Below are 25,433 nucleotides of genomic sequence, written 5' to 3'. Positions count from 1 at the left end.
CAGATAAACACTAGAAAGTCTCAAATCTGTGCAGCTGAACTTGACAGAAGGGAAAAAGAAAGAATCTCCAATCTTTTTACCTTTCCTCTTCAACCCCTGGACACTCCCTTTAAATATTTGGGGTTTTGGTTAAAGCCAGTAGCCTACAAGAAAGAGGATTGGAACTGGCTTATAGCAAAGATCGAAGCAAGAATAAACCACTGGAGCTTCAGGTGGCTTTCCAGAGCTGGCAGATTGACACTCCTCAAATCAGTCTTGTTAGCCATCCCAGTTTACTGGGCTGCCCTTACCTGGGTCCCGAAAGGAGTGCTGGAAAAGATTAGGAAGATTTGTAGTAGATTCTTATGGGCAGGTTCGGCAAAGGACTCTTCGGTTCTGCCATGGGTGGCTTGGGATAAGATTGCAAGACCTAAAGATTGGGGAGGGTGGGGAATCAAGAGGCTCCCCGAGTTCAGCTTGTCTTTGGCAGCTAAGTCTGGGTGGAGACTGATATCGATGGAGAACCTCTGGACAAAGGTGGTTAAGAGGAAGTACATAGATCCAACTCCTTTGGAAGATTGGATCAGAAGTCAGCAAAAGAATCAGAAGAACATTTCTGTCATCTGGAAGGCTACGCTGGAGGCTTTCACTGTGATAGAACGAGGACTTGCATGGAAAGTTGGAGATGGCAGCCACATCAGAGTTGGAAGGGACCCGTGGGTGGGATGCAACGAAGCATATGCTCTATCCCCGGGTCTCCTTAGACACCTTGACAGCAAAGGAATAGTCACTCTAAACCAGGTGGAGAAAGTGGGCCTTTCTACCTTATGGGGTCAGGCCTGGAAAAATGATGAAGATCTTGGTCTCAATATCCGATGGAAGAATGAATGGGCCTCTTTCACCCAAGAACTCCACCGTTCTCATGTAAGACTCAAAGATGAACCTGACAAGTTAATCTGGGCATTGGGTAAAACAGGAGAATACCATCCCAAAGAAGGATACTCTTTCCTAATGAATCAGAAAGGATGGGATACCCCTGAGTGGTGGTCAAAAAGCATATGGAAACTGACAAGTCCGGCTAAAGCCCGTATTTTCCTTTGGTGTATGCTGAAAGGCAAAATTCCAACATGGGACAGACTGCAAGCTAGATACCTTATCGGTCCTGGTAGATGCCCTTTATGTAAATCAGAAGAGGAATCTATTAGACATCTTTTTACTTCTTGCACTGTTTCTTTAAAGATTTGGGATGAGCTTATAGGTTTGCTCAATATCAAGGCACAATGGGGACCGGAACCTTTGGAAGTGGCATGGAAAAACTGGTGGCAAAAGCATCCGGAAGGATCACTGAGAAACCTGCCTCCCATTTTCTTCTGGGGTGTATGGCTGGCGAGAAACAATAGCATCTTTCATGACAAATCCACCCCAACATCAGTTGTCGCTTCAAATTGTGCAGCAATTTATACCGCTATACCTGTGCCAGAGGCAAAAATCCCCCCTAGTCGAGACAAGCCTTTCACCATAAGGGAAGGCATTCCCTGGGCTTTTTATGATGGAGCCTCTCAGAATAACAGGGCCGGCGCTGGCATGAGCATTCACCTCTCTGCAGATCATTATTTTAAAGCTTCTGTTGGATTGGGCCTTGGGACTAATAACTTTGCCGAGCTATCTGCTTTACACCTCTTGATGTGTTGGCTTCTCCAGAGGAACATTTACACTATACAAATTTTTGGCGATTCTCAAAATGTCACCAAATGGGTCAATGGCAATGCATCATGTCAAAACCAGATTTTAAAGCCTCTTTTAGATGAAATTATGTTACTAAAGCCGTCCTTTAACAATTTTCATTTATGTCATATCTACAGGGAAAATAATGATGAAGCCGATCAGCTTTCTAAAGCTGGCATACAACAGATTCTGGGCGGATGGGCGATAGAGGAATTCTTACAGGGGCACCAAACTTTCTCACAGCAGCCACCTTTCGCTCCTCCTACATGATTGGGGTTACGGCTCCTCTTTTTATATCATACAGTTTTGTTATATCTACAGGTTTCTAAGACTCTGTTTTTATATTTCTTTTTTGTAAATACCTATCACAGGTCGTATTAGAAAGTTTACAAACTCAAACATATATCACAGCTTTATGATCATATGCTCAGCATATGTTTTGCGGGGTTGTTTTCCTTCATAGAAGGAGACCCTTTTTGGTTTTCTTAAAATCGTTATGGTATTACTGAACAGCTGGAAAAAGGAAAATGTTTTTTGACAGAGATGCTAGTTAGAGCAGCTGTTGTGAAGTTTTTCACAAGCACTAATCATGTTTTCGCCAGGTATATGGGCACAGCTCCAGGGGGGCAAACTTCTTCGGAAGTGAACAAATCAGAATGTAAAACTTTTTATTTTTTCTAATGAAAAGTTTTGATTTTTTCTTCGGAAAAAAAAAAAAAAAAAGATACTCTATACACATGCATGGTTACAAGGAGATAAATACAAATTAATAATTTCACAAATGCCAATATTACCATGATAATCGTATGCAAGAACATAAGGAATTTACATTATACGCATGCATGGAGAACATAAAGGAACAAAGCTATCAAGGGCATAAAAACCCTGACTATAAATATATTAGCATGCAATAAAATAAAATACAGTTTTTGTTTTTTCAAAAAAGGAGAAGAAAAATCTTGTTTCTGGCACTGTAGGTTTCAACTATAACTTGTATATTAGAATATCGAAGCCTGAGTTAAAGGGAGAAAACCCTTAATAAAAATATAAATATACATTGAAGTTGCGATGATTGGGCTTTCTGCCCGAAAGAGTTCTAATCAACCTTCAAAAAAATCATGCAAGAAAATATTGGGAACCGGGCTAGCCAACTACATGCCTTTTCTTTTACAAATACCCAAATTATAACCAAATCATATGTAGTCGGCAGAAAAATGGAAGCATGAAGATGACATCAAGAACTTATAAATGATAATAGAAAGTGAGCACCTATAGTAGCCATAGTAGAGAGAAGGAAATTGCAAGTTTTTAACCCCGGAAATTTCATAGAACAAAACCCAAGCACGACCATGGACTAGCCTACAAAACGATGAGAATAAAACTCTTATTTTGGTATCAAAACACTTCGAAATTTAACATAGGAATATGTAAAAATGAATTTGAGGGTAACCGATATATTTTTTACCTTTGACGAGCGAGGGAAAACTTCCCACTCTAAAGCCATGTTACAGTGAAAATAGAGGGGTTTGACCTGTACATGTATCACCAAACAAAGAAAAATTAGCCATAGTAAATTACAAAAATCTTAGCCAAAGTTGCATAGAGTTAGTGTGCAAACTATGAGGTTCGAATTAAGACTTAGTGTGCAAACCTTGTCTTGGCTAGAAAACAAACCTCTTTCCACTAATATGTCAAATGAGACGATCTGAATGACAATGGAAATTTCTTTGAATAGAAGATAAAACCTTATTATTTACCAACTTAAACTTGAGGTTGCAAAGCTCAAATCTCGACTTGTGCTAATGTAAATGAGGACAAAGTGGTGGAGGGTTTAAGGGTAGGTAGTTTCCCTAACAAATTAGAAATAACATGCATCGTCAATTAAACCCCAAATAAATCATCATTGATGAACAAGCCACATGTTTAATGGTTGATTAGGTCACACACCCCTCCTCCCATGTGTTTCTCATCATGTGGATCGAATGCTATGAGCCCTTCAAAGGGTTGAGAACCTTCAAAATCATAGTAAAGTATATAAAATTTAGCCAAGGTAAAGCATTGTGATTGAAACACCAAAGACATGTATGTATATATATTGCAAAACACGCGAAATTTTATTATATAAGGTTGGTCGTAGTTGTAACATTAACTTTTAAATGTTGAATAATAATATAAGGTCTGGGTATGGTATAAGGAGATGTAAAAATCATTCCATCTTTAAGCTATGGGGATATGTTGGCTATGCCAACACCTTCATAATTTAGCTTTCCATAGCCCTGAATTTGAAAGAGAAAACATTGTGCAACAAAGGAATTATACAAGTAAAGTTCCATACAATGTTAATCAAAACTAGGCAACAAACCTAATTTAATATAAATACTATGCAATAATTCTTAATTATTGAAGAGGCAAAGAAAATCATGGTAAAAAAAAAGGTATTACTTTACGATGAAAAGTTCAAGGAATATTCAACTAATGTAGCAAATCATGTATATAGTATACTATTAAAAAAAGAAATATTGGTAACTCATAGTTAATTCTGGGTGATTTTTAGAGTGATGTTACATATGGTATCAGAGCAAAACATGTTGCAACATTGTGGCCTTTGAGTTGACCATGATTTTGTTTAACAAAATGAATGTTTTTTTTGCACAGAATAAGAAGAAGAGTAAGCAAAAGCCTACAAGTGATGGCAGAACCACAGGGAGACACTCACATAGGTGAAAAAGGAATATGGATACATCTAGGTGAACAGGTGCAAGTGCCCGCAATGGAATTAATGAATATGATGAGAGATTTGAAGACATAGTTAGTGGACCTCTGTGTTGGACATGAGCACTTGTTAAAAGTTAGTGCGGAACAAGATAAACTCATTAAAATATTAATAGACAAATCCAATCCCAAGACTGTGGAAATAGTAAGGGAGGAAGAGGGTTGTGGAGAGACATATAGCCGAAAGACCTCATAAGAGGTAGCTAAAATCAAAGAAGCTATATCTGAGTGGGAGGAAGAAGACAATTTACAAAAACATCATTCGAAGCCTAGAAAGAAGCCAAAAATGGAATTACAAGTAAAATTCAAGAAGATCAAACCCCAAACATATGATGGAATCTGAGGAAGAAACAGAAACGTGGTTGCTTAATATCATTAGGTATTTTCAAGTTTATGATTATTCTACTAAATTAAAAGCTAAATTAGCTATACCAGTTATAGGGAAAAAACTTCCTTATGGTGGGAAGAAGTTAGAATTGTGCATAATTTAGAAAACAAGAATGTTAATTGGGAGAAATTTCAACAACTTTTTAAAGAAAAATTCTTAATTGAATGTTATTTTGATGACAAGCCCAAACAATTTCATGATTATAAATTTGGCAAGTTGTTAACAGATGAGTTAGTGATGAAATTTACTCATTTTTGGAGATATGTTCCATATATACGTGAAGAAAAAGCCAAAGTACAACACTTTATTAATTGTCTTCCTCTCTCTTTTAAGGAACGAATTGAGTACGACAATCCTAAAACAATGGATGAGGCCATTAGAAAGTGATAACTTGTTATATCAACAGGCCAAATAGAGAAATGAAAACATGAAAACATGGCCTAATAAAAATGACATATTTTCTCAAAGAGGAAAATGAGGAAAATTTGGACCTTTTAAGCAATTTTGTAAGGGAAATCAAGGTTGAAGCTTCAACAAAAACATCAATCAAACCCAAAGAATGTAGACATAGACTCAAATTAGATCCAAACATAAATAATTAAGTAATAAGGGTTTTAATCAGAAGGATAAAGAACCATTAAAATGTTTGGTTTGTGGGGAACCCCATCCATTGCCAAACTATCCTTACAAATGCAAGGTTTGTACAAAATTTATAGAATATTCAAGAGGCCTCCATCATTAACAATGTGGCTAAGAATATTCCACATATCGATGAAGCATTGTAAGAGCATCAGGCAGAGCAACAATCCACCATGGTGGAGACAGAAGGCATAATTTCAAAATAACCTGTTTCTATTTTGATAGACCTAGTGCTAGTTTGAGCTATATTAGTCCCCAAATTGTAGAAAAATGTAAATTAAAGTCTGAAAAATACAAAAATGCATGGCTGGTCTAGTTAGATGGTGGCACAAAAAGAAAAGTTACTAATTGGGTGAAGACATGCCCTGTTAATTTAAATGGGAACCAAACCATTATTAATTTGAATATTTTTCCACTTGGGTCCATATGACCTTCTGGTAGGGATGGACTAATTGGAAGGGCATAGGGAAATTGTCAATTGTCTAGATAAAATTATGACTTGCATCCTAGATAATGGAAAAAATAACACTGTAAAAGGCATATCCAGACCCATTTTTGTGTGACAAATATCTACTTTACAATTAAATAGGGCTACAAAGAAGGGATACCAGTTGTTTTCCATTCAATTGGAAGACCACTCCCAATATATATATGTGTGTGTGTGTGTGTGTGTGTGTGTGTGTGTGTGTGTGTGATTTAGAAGTCATTCAAGATTATCTAGATGTATTTCCTGATGCGATTCCCAATTAACCACCAAAGAGAGAGATATATTTTTATATAGAATTAAAATCAGGAGTGACATCGATATCAAAGGCATCGTACCAGATTAGTGTACCAAAACTAGTAGATTTAAAAATGCAATTACAAGAATTATTAAATAAAGGGCACATCAGATTGAGTGTTTCACCGTGGGGTGCACCAGTCTTGCTTATAAAAAATAAACACAAAACATTCTAGTTATGTATCGACTATCGATAGATAATAAATTAACAACTAAAAATAGGTATCTGCTGGCCATAATTAATGATTTATTTGACCAAGTAAGGGGAGAAAATTCATTTTCTAGAAAATATCACAAATCTAGTCATCACTAGTTGAGGATTAAAGAAAAGGACATTCCAAAAATAACTTTTTTAACATGATACAGACACTATGAGTTTACAATGCTTCCTTTCGGACTTACGAATGTACCTACTACATTTATGTGCTTGATAAATAATGTCTTTAGCAAATTTCTTGACAAGTTTGTACTCATCTTTATAGATGACATTCTATTTTATTTAAATACACCGAAGGAACACGAAAAACATCTAGAAATAGTGTTGCAGAATTTATGTGAACATCAGTTGTACACTAAGTTCAGCAAATGTGAATTTTAAAAGATAATATATCATATCTAGAACATGTGAACATGATAAGATACTTATTGAACATGATACAGACACTATGAGTTTACAATGCTTCCTTTCGGACTTACGAATGTACCTACTACATTTATGTGCTTGATAAATAATGTCTTTAGCAAATTTCTTGACAAGTTTGTACTCATCTTTATAGATGACATACTATTTCATTTAAAGACACCGAAGGAACACGAACAACATCTAGAAGTAGTGTTTCAGAATTTATGTGAACATCATTTGTACACTAAGTTCAGCTAATGTGAATTTTATCAAGATAAGATACAATATCTAGGACATGTGATATCTAAATATGAGATAATAGTGGATGTTGAAAAGGTTAAGGCCATTCTTAACTTCCCAATTTCCAAGGATGTGGAAGATGTGAGATCATTCATGGGTATCACAAGATACTATCGCAAATTCATAGAGGGATTCCCTAAATTAGCTTGCCTCATAACCTCTCTGTAGAAGAAAGGGGTAAAATTTGAATGGAATAAAAAATGTCAAGAAATATTTGAGTAGTTAAAATATTTATTTATCATTGCACCTATACCAAAAATAATAGACCCTAATAAGGATGTTGTAGTTTGTACTAAAGCTTGTTTAGAAGGCTTAGGGAGTGTGCTCATGCAGGAATATCATGTGGTGGCATATGAATTCTGCGGAGTAAAGGATCATGAAAGAAAAAAAAGTAGTTTATGACCTTGAGCTAGATACAGTCTTCCACATACTTAAATGTGGAGGCACTACTTAATTGGTAAGACATTTACCTTAATTACTGATAATGTGAGTTAAAAAGTTAAAAAAAAAATCCAGCCATTCTGACATGAATGTTAGGCAAGCTAGATGGATGGCCTTCCTTAGTGAATATGATTTGAACATTAAGCATATAAAAGGAAAAGAAAACAAGGTGGTGGATGCGCTAAGTCGAAGTCTGAAATAGGTTTGTGAGGTAACAGTGAATAACATTGAAACTGATTCCATAAGACAAGTTAAGATAACAAATTTAGAAGTTAAAAATTATAATATTATTTGTGAAAAATTGAAAATTAAGGCCGACCATGGAAAACAACCATATTATGAACTTAATAAGAAGGGGTTGTTAATATTTAAAAACAAAATTTATGTTTTGAATATGGCCAAAATTAAAGAGTTAATATTAGATGAACACCACAAAAGACCCTTTTTAGCCCACCCGGGTTATCTGAATATTATCACAACTCTTAAAGACGAATTTTTCTAGCTTGGTATGAAGAAAGAGGTGGTTGATTACTTCGCAAGATGCCAAGAGCTTCAACAAGTAAAATCGGAGCACAAACACCCAACATGATTACTGAACCCCCTTCCTATACCAGAATAGAAGTGGTAGGTGATATCTTTATATTTTAACACCGGTTTACCCAAGAATTGGAAACAACATGATTCTATTATGGTTGTGGTAGAAAAAAATTCTAAGGCTACTCATTTTATGAAAGAAATTATCAGACTTCATAGAATAAAAAATATTGTTATATCAGACAGGGATGCAAAATTCACTTCCAACTTTTCGAAAGCATTGTTTACTGGAATGGATTTGTAGCTAAATTTTAGCACTGCATACCATCCACAAATTGATGGTCAAACAGAGAGATTTAACCATGTCCTTAAGGACATGCTACACATGTATGTAATGAACCAACCCATGAAATGGGAGGACTATCTACATTTAGTTGAGTTTTTCTATAACAATAGTTATCAGGAATCACTCAAGATGAGTCCTTTTGAAGTTATGTATGGAAGGAAGTGCCATATTCCCTTAAGTTGGAGTTGAACTAAAGATAGGCTTATGTTAGGGCCAAATATGCTACAATAAATGGAAGAGATAGTGAAAAATATCAAGCAGAACTTAAAAGTAGTGCAAGATAGGAAAAAAAGTTACGCAGACTTAAAAAGGACACATATAATTTCAAGTGGGTGAACATGTGTATATTAAAGTTTGACTAAAAAACAGTTCCTTAAAATTTGGGAACTATACTAAACTAGCCCTTTAGTTTTTTGGGCCATTTTAGATACTAGTTAGGGTAAGGCTAACGACCTACCAACCCTTATCAGATTTCATAATGTATTTCATGTATCTCTTTTGAAAAATTATATTCATGATCCTACTCATATTATTGATTGGAATGTTGTACAAGTCAAACTAAAAGGCTAGTCCAAGTCGAGCCTCTATAAATTTTGGACCGCAGGGAAAGTACACTTTGGAATCGAGCCATCGCCTAGGTTAAAGTGAAATGGAATCACTTTTGGCCTGAGCAGGCTGCCTGGGAGATGGAAGATGAAATGAAAGAAGATTTTCCTATGTTGTTTCAAGGAAAGTGGAAGTATAAAAACATTGAGGATGATGTGTGTTTTTAAGGGGAAGGGAGATGCAATACCCCTGGTAAATTTATCTTTATGACTTAATATTGGACATGTGACTGAAAATTCAAGTGGTACAAGAAATGTGTTATGAAATTGTAAGTATTTATTTCGATTAATAATAATAATAATAATAATAAACATTTTTTGTACATTATTATTCTTGAAAATACATTAAAGGCTATCATGTGAAGAGATTAGATTCGTAAATGCCAGAAAAATAATTGGAATCAGTTATTCCCAAGAAGGGGCATGAACAAAAAAAGAAAATCCTCCATTTTCTTTATTCAGTAGGAATTGTTGGCTAAGCAGACCACCAAGAGAATGCATGACTAGAGATAAATTTCAAGGGTGGAAGCTGATTAAAAAAAAAAAAGACTGTAGGAGATAAAGGCAGTCAGACAAAATAAAGGGGTAGTGGGAGAGAAATACTAGACCTAAACCTAGAAAATTAACGGGATACTATTAAGGGTTAAGGAGGTGTGAACTGAGAAAGAATTATTGATTTGTTCTTTTGGCAGGGAGGAGTTGGATTTCGAGGTGAACTATTGAGATATGTAATTCACGATTGGGATAAACATGGAAACGTTTAATACATTTCAAGGAAAAATTTAGATAATATATGAATGTCTGAATAATTCTATCTTAATCATGTTATTTATGATTGTTCAAAATTATGAAATAACAAAATAGGATGTTATTATGATTTTAAATAATTCTGGGTATTGCAGGAAAATTAATGGAAGAACCCTACTAATGGGAATTTGTGAGTGAAATATATATATAGATGTATGTGTATTTGTATTGTTTTCTATTGCAAGAAAAATTGTGGTTACAGGTACAGAGTAAGCATTCCCTCTATTGTGGAGTATTTGGGAAGGAAACATATACAGGGGCCAACGCTGGTATCCAATGTATAGGTGGATATGGATACAAAAACTAGAAAGATTTGATTAAGGTAGAAGAAGTACCCAGGAGGTAAGAGGAATAACATTGTGCACACAATTTTCACTTAAACATTAACACTTCATTTGTATTACAAAATGTATTCCTGGAAACTATAAACACACACACACACATATGTGCTCCAAATTTATGAAGGAACAAAATGAAATATAGATATAAACAGAAACACATAGATACAACGAAAACATAACTTCAATTCATTAATAACAAAGTACTAAAAATTGTTTACATGCAAAATAGAAATAAACTAGCTCAATAAATAGTAGCTTATCTCTGAGAAGATATGTGGTGACTACATGCCTTCTGAACAATGTTACGATGAGGCTTGAAGGCCTATTTATTATTGAGAAACAATGGAAAACCCTAAACATCCAAAAACCTAACCCTAGGAGACAAAGTGACAAAAGTCAATGGGCCCCGTTGGGGTAAATTGGTACATCAACTTCCGGGGATTGTAACTTTGGCGTACGATCTTTGTTTGACGCGTATGATACCTCGTTAGAAAAATCTATCTGAGGAATAAAACTTTTAACTTCAAACTCCTATTATAGGATTTCAGTTTGCTTATTTTCCAAAACAACGTGGTTTAGGGCCTCAAAACGGTTCTGGAAGTTTAGGACCCGAAAAACCACCAAAAATAGTAAATTGTGCTACAATTAAGGAAACTGAAAGAAATAATGGTGGGGTTCCAAGTGGAATAGGCAACTGACCACCAATATCTTCCTAGATCAATATGGCATTAAAGAGAATTATTATAAGATAGTAAATAATACATTTGTTTTGAAGTAGATTTTTGTATGCCTAGGTTAGTATGTTGTAGGCCCACGACAGAGAAATGAGCCTCGTCGACTAGACAAGAGACAGGAATTCTTGGGAAAAATAATATTAGGGCCTAAGGAAAACCTTAGGTGGTCCCCTATGACAAGATTCCGACATGCCTCTGCCCTAGTTCGTGTCTGCTAAATTAAATAATAATTAAATATCTCATATAGATTTATTGTCATTACAATACGTAAGTTGTAGTAAAACATACCATGTACACATGCATAGTTAAAAGGAGAAAAATAAAAATTAATAATGCCATAAATGCCAATATTACCATGATAATTGTATGCAATAACATAAAGAATTTACATTATACGCATGCATGGGGAACATAAAGGAACAAATCTATCAAGGGCGTAAAAACCCTAACTATAAATATATTAACATGCAATAATTTATAAAAAGAGAATTATGCAGTTTTTGTTTTTCCCAAAAAGGAGAAGAAAAATGTTGTTTCTGGCATTGTAGGCTTCAACCGTAACTTATATATTAGAAGATAGAAGCCCGAGTTAACACTACGTGAAAACCCTTAATAAAAATATAAATAGACAATACAATTGTGATTACTTGGAATTCTTCCCAAAAGAGTTCTAATGAACCCTCAAAAAAATCATACAAGAAAATATTGGGAACCCTAACTAGCTACAAGCCTTTTCTTTTAGAAATACCCTAACTATAACCAAATCATATGTAGCCAACGGACAAATTGAAGCCTAAAGATGACATCAAGAACCTGTAAAGGATAATATAAAATGAGCACCTGTAGTAGTTGTAGCCAAAAGAAGGAAATTGCAAGTATTTAACCTTGGAAATGTCACAAAACAAAACCCAAGCGCGACCATGGACTAACTTGCAAAATGATGAGAAGAATACTCTTAGTCCGGTCTCAAAATACTTAGAATTTTTCCATAGGAATATGTAAAAAGGAATTTGAGGGTAACTGATTTATTTTTACCTTTAACGAGAGAGAACAGACTTCCCAATCCAAAGCCCTATTATAGTGAAAATAAATTACTTCAGTATCGTGTGTGTGTGTGTGTGTGTCTATAATATATATATATATATATATATATATATATATATAGAGAGAGAGAGAGAGAGAGAGAGAGAGAGAGAGAGAGAGAGAGAGAGAGAGAGACTCTTGGAAAATAAGCAAGATAGGGTTTTGATATTAGACTTAAATTCTGAAGAATTACTATCGAGAAAGCCCCAAGAAATTAATGGCATTGGTGAAAATCCCTGTGGACGATGTTTCTGAGACTAGAACCTCTATAGAAAGTTAAGGTTTGACCTGTACATGTATCACTAAGCAAAGAAAAATTAGTCATAGTCAATTACAAAATCTTAGCCAAAGTTGAATAGAGTTATACATATAGTAAAGAAAAGTAAATGGATGCACTATAAGCATCGAATTGAGGCTTGGTGTGCAAACATTGTCTCTACCAACAAGCAAACCACCTTTCCACTAGCATGCCAAACAAGAAAATCCAAATGACAACGGAAATTGCTTCAAATATAGGGTAAAACTGTATTATTTAAAGAATTAAACTGGAGGTTGTGGTGTTCGGCTCTCAACTTGTGCAAATGCAAATGAGGCCAAAGTGGCACAGGGACTGAGGGTAGGTAGTTACCCTAACAAAGTCAGAATAATTCACATCATCGATTAAACCCCAAACAAATCATCATCGTTGAACTAGACACATTTCTAATGGTTGATTGGGTCGTAGACCCCTCTTCTCATGTGTTTCTCATCATGTGGATTGAATTCTATGAGCCCTCCACAGACACACAAGATAGTCACGAAAACCTTCGACAACATAGTAAGTATATAAAATTTCTCCAAGGAAAAGCAATGTGAATGAAACACCAAATACATGCATGTATATATATTGCAAAACATGTGGACTTATAAGGTTGGTAGCAAGTGTAACATTGACTTTTAAATGTTGAATAATAATATAAGGTTGGGGTATTGTATAAGTAAATGTAAAAATAATTCCATGCTTAAGATATGGGGTAGGTTGGCTAGGCCAACACCTTAGCTTGCCATAACCTTGAATTTGTAAGAGAAAACATTATGCAACAAAGGAAATATATAAGTAAAGTTTCAAAACATGTTAATAAAATCTAGGCGACAAGCCGAATTTAATACAACTATAATTCTTAATTATTGATGAAGCAAAGATAATCTTAGAAAACAACAAGGTGTTACCTTGCGAAGCAAATTTCAAGGGCTATTAAGATAATGTAGCAAATCATGCATATAGTATATTGTTAAAAAAAATCCTGGTAACTCATAGTTAATTATGGGTGGCTTTTAGAGGGATGTTAAAGATACCAACAATCTCACCCCACAATTGATCATGTAGAATTTTAGAACCTTCTTTCAGTCAAATGACAAGTTGGATTTACACTGCTTTGAATAGTCCAAATCCACTATCCTAGCTGCAACGTTATTTGCATGCTCAACTCATATGCAATCAATCACTCATGTAAGAGCCACAACATTCACTTGGAAACAACCTTAGTGCTTAAAACCACATTCTTCATGGTCATTGAAGGAAAAATCTAGTGATGCGCACACAGCCATGTGCTACATAACTAATAGATGTAATATATGTATAACTCTCTTTGCATGTCCAAGATAGGCTAGGTATATTGATGTGAAAGGAGATTGGTCTATGTGTGGATCATCATTTACACCACTATACACAATAGTCAATTCTTGATAGAACATCATCAAAACACTTGTAATGGTCCTAATTATGAAAAACAATGATATACAAAGCAAAACAGTGCATGCAACACAAAACTTCAGAAAATTCAATGAATACCCCTAAGAACTCTATAAATGTCAACCAATTGAGCCATTTTATTAAATAATAGGAGCAAGATTACAATGGTTTGGAATAAGTGCAACTGGTCTTGCATCAATGGCAAGCTTGACAAGACACAGGTGATAAAAGAGAAAGCCCATATGAGAGAAACAGTTGCTCCAACGATGTCCTGCATTGCCCCAGAAAATTGTACTATCTACTAGAAAGATGATGCTGGAAACCCCACCCCAAGTGCTCAAAAAAATATGTAAAATTAGCCCCAAGCTCCTCTCAAATAACCCACCAAAACCTAGAAAGGGTTTGGTTTGGTTCTGACCCCCTAAATTCATCCCCAATTACCATGTCCTCCTCCAACAACTAGGAAATTTGGCCTGTCTACAAACTCCCAAAAAAATCCCTCCAATCACTCCCAAAGATCTAAGTCTCACTACTCCAAAGTTCTCCTTATTTCTCCTAGCAAAACCCAGCTCCAAAACACTTCCATCAAACTCCCACATGTGCCCATAAAATGGCTATTTCAAAGGCCCTGAGATGCACAATTTTGTATTTCCTTTAATCAACAACCTCTTACCCAAAATCTCATCAATTAGATTGAACTTCCCCAGAAGCTCCTATGCCAAATTCCTCCTAGAAAACACTACCCGGAAGACAACTGAAATGATCCAAGCGTGACCCCTCTTGCGTCCTCCTGGAATACGCACTGGTTGAGTGAGTGACTCCTATAGCTCTGAATCCCTCCAAACTCTCCTCCAACTTGGTACAATCTGACCTCCCTAGGGTGGCACTCAAAGTCCATTGAAATAAGGGTGAATAGTAGTGGGACCTAGCCAAGCAACTCGAGCAACAATAGAAAGTTCGATTGGCAAAAGACCCCAAAAGTGGATGATCTTCTTCTATTTATAATTTGTGAGTTTCCTTTCCGCATGCAAGCCCCTCCAAAAATATTTTCGACCCCCTTCTTTGGAAATTTAAATTCCCTCCTAGGAAAGTGTGTTTTACCCATGCGTGTGCCCCCCATGCTCCACTAGCAAAAACATTTCGGCCTTCCCTTTTTCCTAAGTCTTTCTCCAAAAATTTGTGGGTCCCATGGTCACCAAAAATGAAAAATTGTGGAAATAAATTTAAGGTAAAATAATTTAGGAAGGGACATTACATTCCTCCCCTCCCAATGTTGCTTATCCCCAAGCAACTTCAGTGCTAGATGCTCAAGTGATCCAGGAGGATCCCCACACATGCAGGGGTTTACTTTGTGCACCATGAATAAATTTGATGATAATTTTATGCCTTATTTCATTTAAAATTGTAAAGTAGATAATGTTGTGAGTGAGTGCAAAATGAATCACAAAATATTCACTTATTTTCCATTTGAGAAATTAGTTTTGTGTGAAAATTCACCTCGCAACTAATTTTCTATTTCTCAATGAGAGGTTGAGGTCTCTTGGCATGGTTGAGATCCTTGAAGTTTGGATTTTACCATTTTTTTGCCTTGAGTAAGTTTTAGATCCTAGAATTATGGATCTTGTTTTTCCTTAAAATGTATTAAGATCCTATTATTTTGGATTAGGAGAGTTATGTCTTTTTGTTTGGGAAAAGCTATATAAATTCCTTTATGTGAGCTTTTTTTGGGGGGAACCTTGTGGAGAAGTTTTGTGGGAGATTTTGGAGGAGTTTTATAAGAGATTTAAGCCTTGTACTGAGAGAAAATGTAGCCCTTTTGGTGCTGAGGAAATGTCTTTTATGTGAGTGCCTTTGGCCCTTTTGTGATAAGGAAGATTTTTAAGGATAAATATCCACATATGGTGTGAGATGTTTCATCCCATTGTAAGAAGGAGAATTCCTCATAATTAATAAAGTGATTCATAGTTCCAAATGAATCTGGAGACGTAGCCCCTTCCCCCCATGGTGATTATTCATGGTTGTTTGTGTTGGTTGTTTCTTTGATGTTTGGCTCCTTTGAATAATGTTGATGTGATGGTAAATCATTATTTAAAGAATGTGTCGCTCATCTCCTCATGCAAAATCATGTCAGTAAAAGGTCCTGCAATGAGTATTTTTGTTTTAAGTGTTAGAAAAAAATTCTCGGATCAAGTGGTATCAGAGTAGTCTGACTATTTTTACAGGATTGTGAATATAATTATGGGTAGAGACTTGAAGCAGGCAAGAATTTAAGAGTTGGAGGAGATCAAACATTGCATTCAAGTTGAGAATGCAGTGCTTCAAAGACTTCTCCAAGGTGCAGAAGAAGAAAATCAAAAGTTGAGGCTTATGTTGGAGTAGGTTGTGGAGGAACAAATGGGAGAGTGTTCCACCAACAAAGGATAACTGGACAAAGTTGATGATCTTGCATCACCAATGGGATCGAAGGCGGAAAAAATTCAAATCTATTGAGAAAACCATCTAAGAAGGAGGATGGCACATTGCTTTTTGAAAACAACACCACCAACAAGAAATCCAAAAAAGGAGTGAAGTCCAAATATTCTTCTTGGAATTATAGCAAGGAAAGGTCTACGAGGTATGATCCACACATGTATGCTAGGGTTCCTTTCAATTACAAGCAAACTAAAAATTAAAGGAAGAATTTATGGTGTAAGAAACCTTGTACATTTTATGGGTTAAACAATCATTGTGTTGCAATATGTTGGAAAAGATTGTCTTTGGACAGACAAATCTGATCAACAAAGAAAAGGGGTAATTCTCCTTGTCATAAGAAAGAGAGTAGCAGAAAGAATTTATGCACTCATTTCCAAATGAGTGGTCACTGGATTGGTAAGTGTTGGAAATTTCATATGCACCTTCATCCCAACCAAAGCAAGGGAACCATGCAAGTATCTGCAAAGAAAAAGGAAGTAGATAAAAAAAGTAGTTCAACACAAGATGAAATAAAGAAGGAGCTTGCAACAACTATGACAGAACATGTGATCAATTTTTTTGGACCTATCAAGCAGTCTAAGGAGATTCCATTTGAGTGGTTTGATAAGAAATGGATGGGATATCTTCAAAGTTAAGTTTCCTTGTCATGACTTCGAAAATCATTTTTAAATTTGTTTTTATGTATATATAGAATTAACCAAAAAACAAACTACTAATTGTCAAGAGAAATCTTGGCCTCGGGTTGATCCTCAAGGACTGAAATTACTATTGACCAAACTCTTTTCTCTATTGATGTGTGTGGTGGTGAGAAGACACCATTCAAATTTGAAGCTTTGTATCTGGTCATGAACTAGGACTTCTTGCAGGATTTATTTGGAATGGATAGGGGCATCGCCATGGCCAGGGGTTTCAGCCAGAGAAAGAGAAACAAGGAAGAATATCATTTTGGATTCAAGGTTTTCTCTGTTGAAAAAGGACCGCTCTATAATTTCGTAGTATGTACCTTTGAAACTTTGTGGGATTTTCTTTGAGGATTCATATGATCTGTTTGAGGGAAATATTTGTTTTCATTAGTTTAGTGAACCATGCATGATGTGGTAAATCCAATCAATGCTCAAACAATGGAGGAATCAGATATATTACCCGCACGAATCTTGCAGAGAAACATTGACACTGGATGAGTGCAGGTTTTTCTTCTTGCCGAGATCTTTGACCAGTGGTCAGCTATAATGGTGGAGGTAGAGATACCTGAAGCCTTGAAAGTATACTACCCATTTTCTGACTGCTTTGGACTTCTTGTCAAGGAAAGTGTTGGAGCCTTGGACGTGGAGGACATGGAAATGACATAATGCCCCTTCAGCAACAAGTTGTTTTGAGCATGAAAATTTACAGTGCTCCGAGTTTCAGAGCCTACCAATCACCAAAAAAAATGAAACAGATTTTCTACTTCTGAAGCTTGTCGAGGATCATAAGTGGTGCCGCTGTGGAAAGTGAAAATCAATGGTTGATTTATCTATGGATGTTCACTGGAAAAAAGAGGCGATTAACATTGTATGGCTTGGTCCAAGAAAATCACAGTCAATCCTAAATTATGTGGGGAGATGCTGAAATTAGGGGATTCCAACACGAGTCTCAAGTTGTAATTAAGTGAATCTCCATAGAGATCATGATGTTTGAGATGATCCTTCTGCGTAGATGGGCGATCCATTAAAGTCACCAACAACTATGTGCACGATTTTGTGGGTTAGTTAGTGTTCACATGGAATGGTGGGGGAAAATTTGTGGAATATGGAAGTTAATGTTGGCTTGAGGGGCTTAGACCCAGGTTCAAAGTTAGTTGTGCTAACCAACAAAACCCTATACCATTGGCCTTTTTAGCAACGCCCTGCTTACGCATATCGTAGTCTCACTCGAGGCAATATTGGGGGATGTTAGAACCAAGTTTCTACATCTAGAGGGGATATGCAATGTGGTTGTAAGGTTTCTTTTAGTTTAGGGCTTAATCCGACCTTCACGGACTGTTAACCTTACTGTCACAGTCGTAGAGCGTTTTCCTACTTAACAGACTTGCGAGTTGCACGTAACTAGTCTAACATGTATTATTCATCATATAAAACAATATTTGAACCTTCACGATGAAATTACAGAAGAAATATACAAAATCTATCTCTAATCATGCAGAAATATAGAAGCTACGCGAACATAATAAAATACATAGATCTGTCTCAAATTCTTATTTATTAGCTCAAGCCTTCACAGATACATCTTTCCGACCCTGCGCACACAATTGCGGGGACCTACGCATACAGATGCAGACTTACCAATGTCTCCATGCAAACAACTGTAGGAGACTTCCCCTTCACCCAATATAGAAAGATATCAAAACAGAATCAACACATTACATTCATCAGTGCCTTAGAATCACTAAGAAATCCATTTATATATCCTTTACCCTTACAATACCATGGTCCGCAAACCATGGGCAAAGCTCAAAATATTCTAAATAATCCCATCCCTTTACAAAATAAGGGGCTTTGACCTGCCTAAATCCCCTTTGACTCTTATAACTCTGTGTTAATTACACTCCTCTCCTTAAAATGTGGAGAGTTTACATGAATTAGACAAAACTTGGACCTAGGGTACCCCTACCCAACAGTTACACCAAACCTTTGCACCATTAGACTCTCTGTGATTATGGAGATTCAATCCTTTCCAAGAATAGATAGATTTCTTGACGGTTGTAGTGATGTTGGGTTTTGTTTCAAGTTGCATGTGACAACTGGCAATCCAATGCCTCTACAATAGATGGAGTATCACTGATCGACATGGCCACCTTGTTAGCCGGAAGTAATTCATTACAATCTTCTCAGCATCTTCTTCATTAATTTGTGCCTAGGTTGCCCATCATTTATTGTATTTAGGGAGTTCCAATTTTCATTTGTGTTTCCCGTGTTGAGAGGGAATTTGAGGGAGTAATGGAGATGGATAATCTACGCAAGGGAACAGGTGTCATTGGACCATATTCGCCCAATGCATTTCAACAAGGACTCTAAACATCTTGTGGATTATACATGTGTTGTTGGAGATAATGCAACGTATCAAAGAGTTGGTGACTTTGGTGATGATATTGTTATATTAGTGGCTTACCGCACTCCCATTTGCAAGGAAAAACATGGAGGCTTTAAGTATATTTATCCAGATGACTTGCTTGCAACTGTTCTCCAGGAATTGTTCGAGAAAATTGGAATCAATCCAGGTGAAGTTGGCGATATTGTAGTTGGTATAGTTCTTTCCCCTGGTTCTCAAAGAGCCAATCAATGTCAGATGGCTTCTTTTTATGTTGGATTCCCAGAAACAATTCCTATCAAAAATTCCAATGGGCAATGCTCATCTAGTCTTCAAGTAGTAGCAGATGTTGCAGTAATGATGAAAGTTGGGTTTTATGATATTTGGATAGGTGTTGGATTAAAGACAATGACTATTGACTCAATGGCATGGGCGGGCCCAGTGAATCCAAGGAATGAAACTCAAAGGAAAGCACAAGATTTCCTTCTTGCAATTGGTATAACTTCAGAAAATGTTGTTGAACGCTATGGATTTTCATGGCATGACCAAGATTAGGCTGTTGTTGAATCTCATAGGCATGCAGATGCAGCAGTAGTTGCTGGGAAGTTTAAGGACGAAATCATGTTACGATATTTATTGATGATGGGATTTGACCTGATACTAACCTTTCTATTCTAGAAAATCTTAAACCTGCCTTCAAGGAGGGTGGAACAAAAACTATAGGGAACTCAAGCCAAGTGAGCGATGGAGCCATTGTTGTCATCCTAATGAGAACGACACTAGAAATTCAGAAGGGCTTACCTATTCTTGGTATATTCAGGATTTTTGCAGTTGCTGGGGTTGATCCAATTTTTATGGGAATTGGCCCACTTGTTGCAATTCCAACAACTTAGTCAAGGCAGCTAGCCTTCAAACAAGGGATATTTATCTTTTCAAGATTAATTAATCATTTTCTTCACAATATGAATACTACGTTTGAAAATTAGAATTGGATCCTGAAAAAGTGAATGTTCATGGAGGATGCACCAGTGTAAACCACCGTGGAAGATCAGTGACCAACGAAGGCTTAAATTGATGTGCAGTTGCTAGCTCACCTTGGTGCATAGTGGACACTTTCGTGTTGCATGGAATAAAATACAGACCTCCATGGGACCCTTATGCGTGGACCTACATGCAATTGTTTTGCAGAAAAGGATTTTTTTAGACAATGTTGAAGAGTCTTCGACTTCAAAGGGAGATTGCAGCTTTATATTACAGTTTGATATCATAACATAAGTGAAATTGCTGCAAATTAAAAGAAGTTTGCAAAGCCTACAGGTTCAGATTGATAATTTTTGAGGACCAAAAGTTTCTCTATGGGGAGGATTGATCCAGGAGGATCCCCACACATGCAGAAGTTTACTTTGTGCACCATGAAGAAATTTGATGATAAGTGACAAAGCTTGGAATAAGAGAATAAATGGGATTAATAATTTTATGCCTTATTTCATTTAAAATTGTAAAGTGGATAATGTTGTAAGTGAGTGGAAAATGACTCACAAAATATTCACTTATTTTCCATTTGAGAAATTAGTTTTGTGTGAGAATTCACTTCACTACTAATTTTCTATTTCTCAATGAGAGTTTGAGGTCTCTTGGCATGGTTGAGATCCTTGAAGTTTAGGTTTTTCCATTTTTTTTTCCCTTGAGTAAGTTTTAATTCCTAGAATTATGAATCTTGTTTTTCCTTAAAATGTCTTAAGATCCTATTATTGTGTATCAGGGGAGTTATGTCTTTTTGTTGGGGAAAAACTATATAAATTCCTTTATGTGAGATTTTTAGGGGGGAGAACCTTTTGAAGAAGTTTTGTGGGAGATTTTAGAGGAGTTTTGTAAGAGCTTGAAGCCTTGTACTGAGAAAAAATGTAGCCCTTCTGGTGTTGAGGAAATGTCTTTTATGTGAGTGCCTTTGGCCCTTTTGTGAGAAGGAATCTCTTTAAGGAGCATGGTCCACATATGGTGTGAGATGTTTTAGCCCATTGTAAAAAGGAGAATGCATCAGAATTAATAAAGTTATTCGTAGTTCCAAATGAATCCAGAGATGTAGCCCCTTCGCCCCCTAGGGTGAACTTTGTTATCATATTGGTGTTATGATTATTCATGGTTCTTTGTGTTTCTTGTTTCTTTGATGTTTGGCTTCTTTGAATAATGTTGATGCCATGGTAAATCATTATTTAAATTGTAGAAAATCTGTGATAGGTTAACCCGATAACTCAATATAAATCAAAGCAGAATACTATAACCTACGTCTACTATCAATTTGTGGAAGCTTAAAGATCGAGCTGAACAATATAACCAAAAGAAGAAGAATCAATGGCACAATACACATGAAAATACTTTGGGGAAAGTCTCAGATAAAAACCCCACACTATTGTATTATCATACATGGTGGAAATACATAGGAATTATACAAAGCCTTAGCTCTCACATCTAGCCAGCTCTCAGTACAATCCTCACAGATCCTCACAGGAAATCTTGGCTTCTCTCCAGCCTTCCTCTCTGCCCTCCAAGCTCCTATTTCCTTGTGTTGTTCCCTGTGGACGATTATCCTATTACCAAGTGGAAAAGCAAGCCTCTAAAACGACGCAATCCTCAAGTATCAATCCTTGACTGCATGCATGATTTTTCTCCATGAGAAAACACATGCAACTAATAGTACAATGTCCTTGAACATTAATCTCAATTGAGTCTTTCTCAGAATAGACATGCATTATTTTATGATGAGGGAATCTTCAGTTAACTGGAGTAGCACTAGTTGAGTGCATTAATGCATCAACTAACTGTTAACTCACTATTAGTTCCTCAAATAGTTTGGAACTAATTTAGCTGGACTTAACTTAGTAAACTGAGTTAACTAACTACAACTCAAATATCACTCAATATTATCTCCTTAATTTAAGGGATAACTCTTGCATGACTTCAGAAAGACTTCTAACTTGAATTTTTCCAACTAATTAATTAATTATTTCCAAGTAGCTGTTAAGACTAAATTCGATTTTAATTCACAATTTAATTCAAGGACAAATTAAATTGGAATATTCTTTTTTCCATATTTCAACACTCCCTCTCAACAAGAAAGGGATTATCTTCCACCCAGATCCTGTCTCTATGGAACTCGAATTTACACTTTGACAATGCCTTTGTCAAAATGTCAGCATCTTGCTCCTCTATCGAAATATATTGCAGCAACATGATCCTCCTTGCTACACAGTCTTTGAGATGATGATACCGGATGTCGATGTGCTTGGACCTATCATGAAATATTGGATTCTCAAAGAGTTTTATACAACTCTGATTATCACAATAGATCACAGTTGGATCCATCCTCTGATCAAACAAACCAACTAGGATTTTCCGCATCTAGATGGCCTCACATGTTGCTTGAATTGCAGCCATGTATTTTGCCTCTGCCGAGCTGAGTGAAACCGACCTCTGTTTCCTGCTGTACCAAGAAATTGCCGCTACCCCAAGGTTGAAAATCCCTCCTGATGTGCTCTTCCAGTCTGATGGACTCCCTGCCAAATATGCATCAGTGAAGCCCTATAGCTTCACTCCCTTTGTCCGTCTATACCATAATCCATACTGAGATGTGCCTCTAAGGTATCTCAATACATGCTTTATCGCCTTCCAAAACATCTTGGTAGGCTGAACCATCGCTTGACTCAGTTGGTTCACCGCATACCACAACTATGGTCGTGTGTTCGTTAAGTACATCAGTGAACCCACAAGTTGCTTGTACACAGTAGCCTATACCACTTCTCTTGAAGTAGCAACCTCCTTCCTCCAGTTACCTGCTAGAGGAATCTGCATGGGCTTACATTTCTCCATGTGGAATATCCTGAGTATCTCGTTGGAATACTTTCCCTGAGACACAAACAACTCCCCATCCTTCTGCCACATTTCCATGCCAAGGAAGTAATGCATGAGACCCATGTCTTTCATCTCAAATTCTCTTGCAAGGTCCTCCTTGCAAGACACGATCAACTGATCATCACTAGTCAATATGAGATCATCAACATAAAGTATGATGATCAACAGCTTACCTTTCACCACGATGTGGTGCAGGCTCTCATCTACTTCACTCTTTGTGAAGCCCAACCCAGTGAAGTAGTTGTCTATCCTGGTGTACCAAGCACGAGGTGCTTACTTCATCCCGTACAACTCTCTCTTGAGTTGGCACACATGCAACTCATGATCAAAGGTCTCAAAACCTTCTGGCTTCTCTATGTACACCTCTTCCTCAATCTGGTCATTGAGGAATGCAGTCCTCACATCCATCTGATGGATCTTCCAACCCATCTGTGCTGATAGTGCCAACATAGATCTGATAGATGAGTACCTTACGATAGGAGAAAAAGTCTCATCATAGTCAATCCCCTTGACCTGTGAAAAGCCATGAGCAAAAAATCTTGCCTTATGCTTCTCCACACTACCATCAAAAGTTTTTTTTACCTTGTAAAGCCAATGGGAACTCACAACTGACTTGTTCTCGGGTCTCAAAACCACGTCCCAAACACTGTTATGTACTATGGAGTCATACTACTCCACCATAGCATCAACCCAAATCGGCTACTGCACTGTTTCCTCAAAGGAAGATGACTCGGTCTCAACACATTCCCTAGCAAGGGCCATGTATCCAGTGTACCTCTTAGGTGACCTCCTCTGTCTGCGTTGAGAAGATGATGCTCCCACATTCTCTCTCGCATCCTCCAACAATATAGCAGCTTCTCTTGTGCACTTCTGTCCATCTCCGGAAGACTTTTCTTGAGTGGATGTCTCCACTCCTGGAACCTTTTCATGCAGCTGCTCCGCATCAGTCTGAGTCTCCTCCTCCATAGGAACCAACAGTTCCTCCAAAGCCTATAGTTGGAGCTCCCTCTCAAGGGAAACTCGCATGGCCTTCTGCTCATCAAACTTGAGATCTCTGTGAACCACTGTCCTCTGACTGGTAGGCAAGTACACCCGATAGTTGTGAGATGTATCAGTGTACCCCACAAATATCCCCAATTTTGCCGTTGGCTCAACCTTCTTTTGTGCGTCCTTTTTCACATGGAAATATATCAATGAGCCAAAGATCCTGAGGTGACCCACATCTGGTCTCTTACTAGAGAAAGCTTCCTCTGTAGTCTTCATCCCGAGTATGCATTGTGGGCTTCTATTCTGCAAATAGACCGTTGTGTTGCATGCCTCATCCCACAAGTGAAGTGATAGGCCTTGGCCATGCAGAATTTCCTGTGCCACCCCTACAATAATTCTGTTCTTCCTCTCGACCACCCCATTCTGCTTTGGGTTATGAGGTGTCGTTAACTCTCGTTTAATTCCTTGCGCTGCACAGAAGTCCTTAAACTCTTGAGATACATATTCTCCACTGTTGTCACTTCTCAAGGCCTTGATCTTCTTCCCTAACTCTTTCTCGACCAAGGCTTTGAACTCATAAAACTTTGTGAAACTTTGGTCCTTCTTCTGCATGAAAAAAATCCAGCATTTACGAGAATAGTCATCAATGAAAATCACATAATACCTTTGCTTCGCTATGGATGCCGTCAAGAATGGTCCACACAAATCAGTATGAACTCACTCTAAGATAGCCTTTGCTTGACTGTCTCGATCATGAAAGGAAGACTTGGTGTAGTTTCCCAAGGTACAACCTTTGCATGTGTCAACTTGCTCAAGTTTACCTTTGGGAAGTCTTGTAGATGTCTATTGCATTATCTTCAAATCCCCATGATGCAAATGGCCCAACCACCTATGCCACAACTCGCCAATGTCTTGGCTTTGCACCAATTCTATTTTCGTACTCAATGTTGCACAATCCTCTACCTCTAGTTTATAGAGATTCTTCACTTGAATCCCTATCCTCTTGGTCTGACCCATGGCTATGTGTCTTAGGAATGCCTTTCCTTTACTGAAGACAACATCATAGCCCTTTTCCTCCAAAATCATGACCGATACCAAGTTCTTCTTCTATCCAGGCACATACATCACATCTGTCAAGGTGAGAGGAGCTCCATGCTCCCTCTGAAAAGC

The 25,433-nt window shown here is 37.0% G+C and overlaps 2 pseudogenes; both read left to right on the top strand.

Annotated features, from left to right (window-relative positions):
* Positions 1–16,750: 16,750 nt before the first annotated feature.
* On the top strand, positions 16,751–17,909 carry LOC149263088 (uncharacterized; annotated as a pseudogene).
* An 87-nt stretch (positions 17,910–17,996) lies between these two features.
* LOC149263087 (3-ketoacyl-CoA thiolase 2, peroxisomal pseudogene) lies at positions 17,997–20,442 on the top strand (annotated as a pseudogene).
* The last annotated feature ends 4,991 nt before the right edge of the window (positions 20,443–25,433 follow it).

This window comes from Pinus tabuliformis, chromosome 6 (genome assembly GCF_031772625.1).
Source record: "Pinus tabuliformis cultivar Carrire ecotype Pingquan chromosome 6, CPIR1, whole genome shotgun sequence".
NCBI classification, from domain to species: Eukaryota; Viridiplantae; Streptophyta; class Pinopsida; order Pinales; family Pinaceae; genus Pinus; species Pinus tabuliformis.
Note: the sequence above shows the minus strand (reverse complement) of the source record. Positions and strands in the feature narration are given on the sequence as shown.